This window comes from Panthera tigris, chromosome C2, assembly GCF_018350195.1.
Source record: "Panthera tigris isolate Pti1 chromosome C2, P.tigris_Pti1_mat1.1, whole genome shotgun sequence".
Lineage (NCBI taxonomy): Eukaryota > Metazoa > Chordata > Mammalia > Carnivora > Felidae > Panthera > Panthera tigris.
In genome coordinates, this window is record NC_056668.1 from 43,560,477 (window position 1) to 43,572,905 (window position 12,429).

Sequence of the window (12,429 nt, forward strand, 5' to 3'; positions counted from 1 at the left end):
GCCTCCTTACTAATCGCTGGTAATAAAGTGATAAATAAGATAGATACTGTCTGTGTCTTCAAAGAACTTACCTGTTTGTGTGAAGAATGTTTTCTGAAGCCCTTTTATATGTCAAAAACATAAACATATCTTAAAAACATCCTTTTTTGACTTGTTTCCACACCCCAAAGAGAACTTGAATGATGACACAGTTGGTGGATAAATTGTTACTTTCCCTCCCTTGTCCTTTGAAATGACCATTTAGATTTTGATATTTTGTTGATAATTAGCCTGGATATTTGTAAATCCTCCCCGCACCTCCGCACCTCCCCATTTCAGCCTCTCCTTTATCTCAGGAAAATTTCTTTAAGCTTATTTTTCCTTCTGTTACAATTGATCGTTTTGTTTTGTTGTGTTTTTTTTTCCTGTATCCAAGAATAATTAACATACAGTGTTATATTAGTTTCAGGTGTATAATAAAATGATTCAACAATTCTATACATTTCTCAGTCCTCATCAAGATAATGCACTTTAAAAAAAATTACTTAATTAATTAATTTATTTATTTTGAAAGAGAGAGAGCAAGCATGCACACATACATGCAGGGAATGGGAGGAGCAGAGAGAGAGAGAGAGAAAATCCCAAGCAGACTCCATGCTGAGCATGGACTCCACGCTCAGACTCGGGCTTCATCCTACAGCCATGAGATCATGACCCGAGCTGAAATCAAGAGCTGGATGCTTAACCAACTGAGCCACCCAGGCGCCCTTCACATCTTCTTTATCCATTCATCTGTGGATGGACACTTAGGCTGTTTCCAAATCCTGGCTATTGTAAATGCTGCAATAAACCAAGAAGTGCTGTATCTTCTTGCATTGGTATTTTTATTTTCTTTGGGTAAATACCTAGGAGTGGAATTACTGACTCATATGGCAATTCTATTTCTAGAAAACTATGGAACACTTCATGAATGTGCATGTTATCCTTGTGCAGGGGCCATGCTAATGTCCTCTGTATTGTTCCAATTTTAGTATATGTGCTGCTGAAGCGAGCACTGTTGTTTTCTTTCTTTTTTTCAATTGTTTACTCCTCAAACTGGTTGAGCTGCATCACTTCCCTTAGGTAGAGGTCACATGTTCTCTTAGCTTTCATCTTTAGTCTCCCTTTTTGCCACACTCTGGGAGGATTTTGTTTACCATCACAGATTTAATTCTCAATAGTAGTAATTCTCCTTATTACTGCATCCATTTTTTTTAATCTGTCAGTCCATTACAAGAGTTTATTTTGTCCTTTGCACTACTTTTTTACAATTTTGGATTATTTTATTTTCAGTGTGAACTGTCCTTCCCCACCCCCTGCCAAGGCATTGTATAATAACATCCTGATTCAACTTTGTACTAGCAGGTTCTCTTTTCATTATTTTTATAAAATAAATTCTATAAAAAATTCAGCAGATGTTCATAGCTTCTGCTAGTAGTAGTGGTATTACTATTTTCTATTGGTTAATTACATTTTGGATTAACCAAATGTTTTATCATTTTCATTATCATTATCATTATCTTTTCATTATCATTATCATTATCAGCTTTATCATTTTCAAAGAGAATTTTTTTAAACTCTAATTTACTCTTTGGTTGCTCATTAGACTTTTATGATTACAGATTGTTTTGTCATTGCCCAACTATCAGTGACTTCTCGTTTCACAGTAATAGAGTTGAATCCAAATCCCCTCCAAAGAAATCTACAATATGGCTACACCCCTATTTACAAATTTGCTGCCTTCTCCTACTCTGCACGGAACCTCCGGGCTAACTATAGAGCCATTAACTGTCACCTAAGGTCATACCAAAAAGTTATCCCCCTGCTAGTTTTTACAGATTTTTTTATCCAGACCTGAAATGTACCACCCGTCTCTACCTCCCAACTTTTAAAATCCACAAGCATGTATCTCAAAGATATATCCTTCAAACAGCTTTTTCTGATTCTTCCACTTGAGTATCTTTGTGCTTCTCTTATGAGACTTCTTACCTTGTGTCATATATTATGGTTGTCTGTGACATCTATTAGCATTACTACGATTGTAAGATTTTCTTATGGAGAAGGTTACTTTTAGACCCTATACATCTTCAGGGAAAAAAAAGAACAGTAGAATATACAACATGCTGATTTTTCAATACATATTTGTGGCATGTAATGGAACAGTTTTTTTGGTCTTCAAAATATTTCAGTAACTGTGCAAGGCTTACTAAGTAAAGATAAATCCTTAATATAGTATTAACTGATCTCACCCTCTTGTTTCCAGAGTTCAACCATGATTTACTTTTTTTTTTTTAATTTGCCCATTACTCATACTCCAGACAAATTATGAGAAACTTGCTGATTCTAGAACAGCAGGTGTTCATAGCTGCTGCTAGGAGTAGGGGTATTAACACATTTTCCCATTTTCATGTGTTTACTCACGTGTTCTTGTCTTAGAACATCTTTACAGTGGACAAAATAATTCCATTATTTAGTGACGAGATTAAATCCCCTTTTCTTCACTTATGGTTTCATTATTTACCTCCTTCTTGAGTAATTCTCCCTTTTCAACTTCCTCTGGTTTTTCATTCACAATATATATCACGTTTGGGTTTGTATTACTATCAATATATATCACGTTTGGGTTTGTATTACTATCAGTTCAGTCTGTTGTTTAATTTCGACTCTCATATAAGCATTACAAGTAACAGAACTGAGTTTTTTCACTTTTGTAGCCTTCTCAGAATACAATTCATGGTTTTGCATATATGAAAGATACCAAATAACTATATTTTGAGTTTATTTTGAGTATAGAAGAAATATATGAATAAATGGCAAAACAATGCTATTCCAAAAAAAAATTCTGTATGTGAAAATTAATTGAAATACAGGTGCCTAGGTGGTCAGTCGTTTAAGTGTCCGATTTCAACTGAGGGGATGATCTCGCGGTTCATGAGTTTGAGCTGCATTGGGCTCTGTTGACAGTGCGGAGCCAGGAGCCTGCTTCCGATTCTGTGTCTCCCTCTCTCTGTCCCTACCCCGTTCGTGCTCTCTCTCTCTCTCTCTCTGTCTCAAAAACAAACAAAAAAATAAAAAAAATTGAAATATAATAATTAAAAGAATTACCTACAATTTAAAATAGTCTAATGGATATAATATCATTTGCATAAAAGATGATATTTCTATCCACCCACATACTCTTCTTTTGTCCTTTCAAAGAGTCTGTAGAATGTTGCACCTGGTTAAATTTTGTTTTATAACTGCAAAGCTCTACATCAATGTATATGAAAAGCTCTAGTTCTTGTACTAGGTATAACCAATAGATTCTTCTGTTGTCAGTGCAAGATTTTAATGCTACCAGTTTCTCGTGGCATGGGTACGGAGTAATAGTTAAGGACATACATGCCTTTTATTAATCATCCACAGGATGAATCTTGCTAGATTAAAACACTATTCTTTTTTTCCATTACTAGTCTACACTATTTTTAACCTTTTTATCTTTTAGTACCCAAACAATTGGAAGACAAAAACTTTCTTTCTTCCATGAAAGAACATAAGTTCTAATTATAGCCAAACAAGTGTGGTCTTCAAAAGGATAAATTTTTCCTTATTCCAGTCATCAAAAACACCATAAAACTCTACAGGGGATTTGGATTATATGTGTGTGTGTGTGTGTGTGTGTGTGTGTGTGTATAACACATATATATGTATTTGTGAATATATATTTATATATGAATTGTGAATATATATATTCAAATATATCATGGCATCTGACCATGGCCAAGACATAATAGAGTCATAATTCCCAATGATTTAATTTGTCTATTTTGATGTTGCTGATTAACAATACAAACTGCTATTTGAAGTACACTGCTTGTGCATTTTATATTTTTGTCATTGCTATTGATCCCCAAAGTAAACTCTTCCTATATAATAGTCCTATTCATCTTTGCATTTTCAGAACATGAGTAATATGTAGTTTATAGTGTTGGAGACAGTTTTATGGAGAGTTTTATAATATATGTGAAAATCTTCACATATGCTATAGGTCATCCAGAGGAATTCTATCAAGAAACCTACATCATAAAGGCACCAACAGATGATAAGTCAAAGGAAGAAAAAATTGGGCTCAAACCCACTCAATGTTTGCAGCAAATCTTCCCACTTTTGAGTACATTTATTCTCACCAATAGAGAAACCTCAAGAGTAGTAAATAAGGAGTGACTGACTTCAGAAAACAGTAGAATACTACAATTAATTATTCTCCAATATATTAGAGTTCACTTTTTTGGAATTTACAAGAGTATTTTTGTAAAGAAAAATTCAGATTTAGTGAATTTGCCAAGTCAAGCTTCCATTACAATATATTTAACATTCCATGGAAAACAAAATCCTGAAAAGTTAAAAGGTAGAAAACCTTTTGTTGTTAACAAAATAAAGTGTGAATAATTAATGAGAGGAAAAGAATAAATTGGAGAGAAGGTCATGATCACCGCAAACAGGAGGATTTGCTCATGAGTCACACAGGGCAGAGGGCATCTGAGCTGGCTACTGATGTCCTTCTAAAACAAACAATAATTAAAAACAAAAAAACTGTTTGAGACTTGAAAAATAAATTATATTCTCCAGAACACACAAACTTGTAGTTAAACAACCAAAATAATGTAAAATATAAAAGGACTACAAAAAATAACATCACATAAGCATTACTTTCATTTTTAAGCACATTAGTATATTTGAAAACCAATTTTAATTTTGTTGTTCCTACTTTGAGACAATTTCTGAATATACAAAGGGGTGACCATAAAGTTAATGAATATGTGAATGTAACTTTACTTGGAATCAACTGATTTCAGAAACAAAATTATAAAAATAATTTTAATATTTTCTAGCAGAAATATCCTTAATTTGTAATAGAGGTTTATTTGACACACTTAATTTGGAGAGATGCTTCCAGTTGTTAGTACTTTGGGCCCTGAAGTTTGAAAAAGAGCTTGACTATTGGCTTTTTAATGCAAGAATATATCTAAACTTAATTGTTCTTTCAACAAAGTGCAAAATCTTTTTCTTACCACCAGAGAGCATCTATCATACAAGAGCCACAGAACAGCCAAGTAGACAGAATGATTCAACTACTTGACATCAACCATCCGTCATTGACCACTCCAGGCTGGTACATGGGTTCATGAATGCAATTTTGGGGACAAAACTGGAGGATATGCATAGCCCTAATGGACTGGTCACCAAGTCTTCTCTACTTGAACTGCTGTCTAACGTCACACGGGCCAAGAGACTAACAGCAAACCACACACTCAGCTTCTCAAAGAGCTCAAATGCCATTTGGTAATGAGTTAATTGTATTAAATCCCTTCTACACTGAAGGGGCAGTGATTCATTTTGACTGATATTAATGCATTCTAGGTATGGATTTGACTTTCCTTCCCCCATTTCTGACAATACAATCATCTGAGATCTTATGGAGTACTTCATCTACTGCATAGCACAACTATAGAGCAAGGAAACTTTGTACATACATGAGTATGGGATCTACTTTTACCACACGCCATATCTTTAAGAAGCTGACAGTCTGAGAGAGCAATAAAAGAGCCTTTGAAGTCACTGCTGTGGTGCCAGCTTGGAGATGATTCTTTGAGAGGATCTGTTGCCATCACCAATGGCAACTTTATGGTGCTGTGTCCCCAAAAGGTAGAATACAAGGTCTGGTAACTGAGGGATTGAAGTGGAAGAGGTCCTGCTAGCCATTACTCCTTGTAATGCACTGTCGGCTGGGGGGAGGGGATGGTGGTGGTGCCTCTTGTCCTTGCATTCTGAACTGAGAAGATTTAAAGATTCCGTTTCCAAGAGGGAAATCTCACCATCGGTGGACAGAACAAGAATTAAACTTTACACGATGGCTGCCACCCAATTAATCGAACTCTGTGCCAAAGGACCAGCAGGCAAGGAAAGGAGACATCACCCTGGCAGATGATTGACTGATCATCAGGAGGAAGTGCAGCTGCTGCCACCCATCAGGGCAGGGAGGAATATCCTTGGCATCAAGGCAGTGGTGTGTCAGTGGAGGTTCTACAACCTGTTCATCAGAGCCTGCTCTACACCTCTCTTCCCAATTCCTGTTCAGTTACACAATATTGCTAGCTTGAAACCAGCCATGGTTGGAATATTTCACTACAGCAATCGGAAAATGCTGTAAAGCAGGGCTTTCATTTTCTTTCTTTCCAGAGAGTTAGTTGTTAAACATCTGCCAGGACATCGTTCATCCAGGTGAGCTCCGGAGTCATCTCCTGGTACTCCCTTAACAAATTTTTAGATTTTTTTTTAACGTGTAATTTTAAGAAAGAGACAGAGCATGAGTAGGGGAGGGGCAGAGAGAGAGGGAGACACAGAATCTGAAGCAGGTTCCGGGCTCTGAGCATCAGCAGAGCCAGACGAGGGCTCAATCCCACAAACCATGAGATCATGACCTGAGCCAAAGTCGGACGCCTAACTGACTGAGCCACCCAGGTGCCCCAACTCCCTTAATCAATTGTAATTGAAATTGCTTAGTACAACAGTCACAGCATGAGAAGCGGTTGGTGATCAAGCACCACAAAAATGAGTGTCCAGCTACTCCACCAGATAAGCCACTTAGATGCCTCTGCTTATCTACATTAGATCCAGGGGAATTTGGACTTGATACTAGAGGAAAAAGATAATAATTATCTTAAAACCAGTTACAGCAGACAGAACAGTAGTTTTCCCCACTGACTTTAGTTTTAAGTTTTTCCAGAAAAAGAGATGGACCAAAATGCCTGAAGATGCCTTCTCAAATGTATTGAATTTATTATACTATATAAGTGGATTCAGGAGGTGCAAAATGTAGGTTGTAGTGAATATTGTCATGTTCCACCTAAATTACCCTCCAGGACTGAGGCACTCATGTCCCAGCTACTGGGATTATTGGCTACTGAAGGCATACAACTGAGTCCATCCATGAGAATTATTCTTGAGCTAAGATATGCCTTCTCTCCAGGGCCATCTCACATTCAGAGACTATCATTTGATTCCAATAGTTTCACTGAATTTTACCATCAAAGTCATCCTTTTGCCTTAAACGAACAAAAAAACCCCAATTATTTTTGGTTAAATGTTCAACTGTGTCTATAAGGATAGAGTATGTGACTAAAAGGAGCTTCTGGATGAGACTGTAAGGCTCTGGTGAATGTGTGTGTGTGTGTGTGTGTGTGCATGCGTGAGCATGATCCCATGTGTGCAACTCAACTGCTTTTTAATAAACAGTTAAATTCATTTAAAAAAATCAGTCTTGTATTTGCTTTCCTTTAATATGTTACCTGATAGTGATAGTGTAGGAGAGAAGGTGTCTCTTCCTCATTTATCTTTAATTATTGAAGCTTACTGATAGTCATAATACTAACATAATTAGTGCAAACACCGTATTAGCTTGGTCACTTTGCCACACTTGATTCCTTCCTTGAAAATGCTAACTGAAATCTGAAGCCCAGCAGCAAACAAGTCATAAACTGGGTTAAATCATTACCCTCACAACTGTTGTCATCCACATCTGTGGAAAATGAAGATGCCACGGCCAAGAAAGAAGCTCTTTTGAGGATAAGAAAGGGAGATCAGTTGGCTGCATTATTTCTTATACTATAATTACTTTGAAGACCTTGCAGTTAAGAAATTAATTTAATTGTCCGTATGTAGAAGGTTGGGAGATAGGATATGCTGTCTATCTTACTTTTACCTCCTAAATAACTCAGAATCAAGGTCTATATACTCTCCTTGCTGGATTTTCTACCTTAGTCCCAGATGTCCTACCAAAAGTTGCTCAAAAAGAAACTGCTGTATATCTATCATAATAACAATCACATAAAGGCACTGTACAATATAAGCCCATAGAGAATAAAAATTTATTATGAAATGAAGCTTATTTTTAAATCAAATCCTTTACTTACCTTGCCAAACATTCTGCTCAGATTGTCATACAAAAACTCATTTTTTGGTTTCACTGTTCAATGGTTTAATCAAAATACTTATTAATATTTAGAGAATGATCATTATGAAACTGGATACTGTTTAACCAAGGACAAACAAACATGTACTAAAGATGGAAAAGAAAAAAAAAAGAACAACTCCTGTGTTCCTTAAAACTGCTCTTTAGTTGTTGTCATGGGGAATTCTCCCATAATTCCTAGCATTGTATCTGTTTATATTAGTATTGACTTTACATTTTCTAAATATTATAAATTAACTGACTATGTAGCCATCCCTGTTGGTTGTAAAGGACCCAGGAATGAAGAGACATTATGTTTCCTTATTTACAGTTAGGGGGAAAAATTACATGTAAAATAACATACAGGGTAAAACACTGTTAATGCATATCATTTACTGCATGGTTATTACTTTGTCCTACTTTTTGTCATGTACATTTTGTATACCATATCAACTTAATCCGAAGAACTAACAATAATTTATATTTAGAATAAAAAGGGTTCATGGAAGATAAGTAAACTTGGGGGTGCCTGGGTGACTCCGTTGTTTGAGTGACTGACTCCTGATTTTAGCTCAGGTCATGATCTCATGGTTGTGGGATCAAGCCCTGGATTGGGCTCTGTGCTGGTCATGGAGCCTGCTTAAGATTCTCTCCTTCCCTCTCCTTCTTTTCTTCCCCTGAGCACATGCACACATGCATTCTCTCTCTCTTTCAAAGAAGAGGAAGGAGAAGGAGAAGGAGAAGGAGAAGGAGAAGGAGAAGGAGAAGGAGAAGAAAATGTAAATATTCCCATCACAAAGTCAAATTTTGAATCAGATTCTACTGATATATGACCATGTTTGAATTTATTTCATCATCTTACTTATTAATTAACAAGAATATATATATTTCTGCAACACAGTATAATACATAAGAAACATAAGGGGGATGAACTGAACACCTGCATTGTTTTTAGCATACTCTGTATATTCTCTCTTAGTTATTTAAAAGAATAAGAATCAAGTTTCATTATGAATAGGAATCACTATTTAAATTTTAAAAAATATTCATTGAGGACTTACCAATTCCAAGACATTTGGATCTTGGTAAATGAAATACTTATTATTAGTTGGGTGGTGAAATACAAATGAAGTCAAATATAGATATTTATATTAAAATATGTATATAAGTGCAAAAATAAAAAAAAACTTGGTATTTTAAAGACTCCATTAAAATAATATATTAATAATATAGCTATTCATAAAGTGAGAGTATCATAGGGGAATTGAGGCATTGGCAACTAGGGAAGAATTCACTAGAAGCATTGCTCATATAACCTTTGATAAGTGAGAAAAAGCTTGCCATCTGAACAAGCAGGAAGAGAGAACACCAGTATAGAAATAGGAATGATGGTTTCGTAGGAAGGAATTCAGTTGGCTCAATTCACTAAAAAAGCTCCTTGTAGTGGGAGCATAATGAGTAAAGGGTAGATTGATACACTAAGACAACAAATTGTTTCCCTAAGGTAACCTGTGATTTCTACTAAGAAGTGCATGTCAAACTGGTTCCAACTTTCAACCCGAATAAATGGTAACGTGGTGACATTTTAGGCTAGTAGTTCTCATATATCAAAAGTGAAGTCTTCCCTCATCTCTACTATACATTTAAGAATTCAGGTTTTGTTTCCAGCAGGTAAGAATCTAGTAACTATTAGTCTACTCTCACTCTCCTGCTATGTCACATTCACTTATCAGCTGCATGTGCATGGGCATCTTATCTCCCTGAAGTTCTGTTTCTTCTTTGATAAAAAGGTCACAATAATACTTTTTCTTTTCTTGTGAATTGTAAAGATCTTTGTGTTTAAAATTCTTTCAAAATCACCAAGATGAATCACTTACTCTTCAGTCATTGCATCAGTGTTAACTTAGATCAGACCATCGCCAAAAAGTGGAGAGAGCACAGAGCCTCAGGAGGATATTACACTGGGGGAAAGAGAAATGGAGCAAATAGGAGGTAGGAAGAGAGAGTTCATAGTCATGGATATGGAGCCATTGAGAAGGAATGTTCAGAGCACACAACTTAAGGCACAGGATTGCTGACTGGAAAGGAGATTTAAAGAAGTTCTGTTGTCCTAATCACATCTTTGGGGCAAGAGATGGAAGATGTATCATGGGAGGCCTCAAGGGACTCCTCCAGCACCTTTGGTGTTTAATATCTTTAAATTTAACATTTGTTCCTTCTTTTATCTTGATAATCTGACCTCATCTAATATTCACAAAACATTCAGAGGTAACATCTTCTGGAAGCTTGTTTTAAAATTCCCAAATTGTGTTGTGTTCCACTCCTCTAGACTGTTATATCATCTTGACTCCATCATATTTCTAACCATAATATATTAAAATCATCAACAAATTTGTCAGTTATTTTCACAAAAAGGACTATGCATGTTCTTCTCTGGCCTCTCAAAGTCCAGGAGGGTGCCTGGCTACCTGGCTCATAGTAGGTTGTTTTTAACATAAATGGAACTGAAATTAATTCCTCTAATCTTTTTCATATATTTACAAGCTCAGCCTTTTGTCTTCAAGCTTCCAAATGCTATGGTCTTATTATTCAAAATCTTTCTCCAACTTAAGTTACATTTTCAGATTTTTTCTATTCATTTTTTATACATTGATTCCTTTGTTAAAATTAAATATGAAATAAAGGCCAGACTTAAAAATTCTCTGAGCAGACAAAACCATTTAAATAACTCAAGCAAAACTAAATCTAGCTTATTTCATGCACCTAAGCAAAACCCAACTTAGGTTATTTTTTATAAACCCCTTTGTTAATCATAAAAGAAACTTAAGTCATTTTTTCTAAAAATGGTATAAGGTAATCACTTTTAACCAGTCTTCTGTCATCTGGAAACTTCCATTGTAATAATCAATCATCGTACAGGTCAAACCATTCCGTCATTTTCACTTTATAAGCCATTCTGTAACGTCATGTACTTGAGCTTTACATTAGTTATACCAGTTTTAAATTTGAAAGCTCCCAATTTGTGAACGGTTCTTATATCCACAATAAACTCTTGCTCAATAGTTATTTATTCATTTGGTGGTTTTAATTTTGCTATTTATGAATTCTTGGCACCTTTAATTGGAATATTGTTTCCCAAGGACTTTGTCCAAGACCTTGCTTCCTTGCAGACTTACCTCACACCTTATCTATAGGGCATGTATTTATAAGAAATTTGTATTAACCCCTCTGGTAAGAAGAACTTTATCCTGTTTTCCCATTGCTTTCCCCCCTCCCCATTTCAATGTGTTAGCTCAATTCCTGTCTTACAGTTCTAACAGAAGTCTAGTTTTGTTTTGAAACTGTGAAGCCCCTGAAAAGGCACCAAGTTAGAAGTCAGAAGAATTTGAATTGAGTCCTAGCTCTGCCATCAGTTAGCATGTAGACCTAATCAAGTCACAAGATTTTTGTAAAATTGATTCCCCATTCCCCTTATATTAAAATATGTAAACACACACCTAAATATATTATGCTATATGTTATATTGTGCTATATTATGTTTTTATGTAATATTATGTGTTTAAGATACAAAAGAATAACTAGGCCTAAACACCTTATTTATTTAATACTCTTTTAACAAGTGTGGGGTTTGGAAACAGTATTTAATGGCATAAAAAGCAGTAGAAAATCAAAATAGGCGATTTGCTACTATAAGAAAATATGTAACACCATCTAGTCACTCGTTTTCCCAGAAGAATGTATAATGTATTTGTGAGAATCCGCAGTACAATTCTGTATGTATAGTCTATAAATTTCAAACTATAAGCATGAAAAAATATATTGCAACAAAGGATTTATTAGTAAAATGGTCTTATTTTTTATCAGTTCTTGAGGGAGACGCTATGCTAGCTATAATATCAAACACTGATTATGATTGATAGAGCCCTTGTTCTTTTTTTTTTTTAATTTTTTTTAACGTTTATTTATTTTTGAGACAGAGAGAGACAGAGCAGGAACGGGGGAGGGTCAGAGAGAGGGAGACACAGAATCTGAAACAGGCTCCAGGCTCTGAGCTGTCAGCACAGAGCCGATGCGGGGCTCGAACTCATGGACCGCGAGATCATGACCTGAGCCGAAGTTTGCCGCTCAACCGACTGAGCCACCCAGGTGCCCCAAGCCCTTGTTGTTCTAATAACTTTTTAGAAAGGGACCTGTCATACTATCCACTAGAATCTAAAATGCTTTCTTCACTTTCCACCTCATCTTCCCACACTCATAATTCAATCAAATGTGTTTCTATGATCACATATTTAACTTCCCGTTTATTTTGATATATATTCATAACACATAAAAATCATGCCACTCAAGTTAATTGGAAACTGTTCAAAATAATGTCATATTATAATTTACTTTTAAATGATTTTTCATGATATGATTTCTAT

General features: G+C 35.5%; 1 non-coding gene across 1 annotated transcript; it reads right to left on the reverse strand.

The window, feature by feature from the left end:
* Positions 1-927: 927 nt before the first annotated feature.
* LOC122230793 lies at positions 928-1,034 on the reverse strand. The gene has a single exon (XR_006207878.1). It is a non-coding gene; the product is annotated as a U6 spliceosomal RNA (small nuclear RNA).
* Positions 1,035-12,429: the final 11,395 nt, after the last annotated feature.